Source organism: Mandrillus leucophaeus, unplaced genomic scaffold (genome assembly GCF_000951045.1).
Source record: "Mandrillus leucophaeus isolate KB7577 unplaced genomic scaffold, Mleu.le_1.0 Scaffold982, whole genome shotgun sequence".
NCBI lineage: Eukaryota > Metazoa > Chordata > Mammalia > Primates > Cercopithecidae > Mandrillus > Mandrillus leucophaeus.
Genome location: NW_012110719.1, coordinates 291,279 through 291,738, shown reverse-complemented (window position 1 = coordinate 291,738; position 460 = coordinate 291,279). Strand labels below are relative to the sequence as shown.

The following is a 460-nucleotide window of genomic DNA, read 5'->3' as shown; positions in this document are numbered from 1 at the left end:
CAGTTTCTCAGAAAGCTTCTTTCCAGTTTTCATCTGAGGATATTTTCTTTTTCATCATAGGCCTCTAGGGGCTTCCAAATATCCCTTTGCAAATTCCACAAGAAGAGTCTTAGCGAACGGCTTCTGGAGGGAAAAGCTGTAACTCTGTGAGATGAACTCACAGAACACAGAGCAGTTTCTCAGAAAGCTTCTTTCCAGCTTTTATCTGAAGGTATTTCCCTTTTCACCATAGCCCTCCATGGGCTTCCTGCAAATTCCTCAAGAACAATCTTAGCGAAAGTCTTCTTGATTGGAAAGCCGTAACTCTGTGAGATGAATTCACAGAACACAGAGCAATTTCTCTGAAAACTTTTTTCTCATGTTGATCGGAGGATATTTCCGTTGGCCCTACGGTCTTCAAAGGGATCCGAAATATCACTTCTCAGATTCCACAGAAATAAGGCCAGCAAACAGCTCCACG

General features: G+C 42.6%; 1 pseudogene; it reads right to left on the bottom strand.

Moving 5' to 3' along the window:
• Positions 1-185, bottom strand: part of LOC105532764 — a 9,162-nt pseudogene extending 8,977 nt beyond the window's left edge.
• Positions 186-460: the final 275 nt, after the last annotated feature.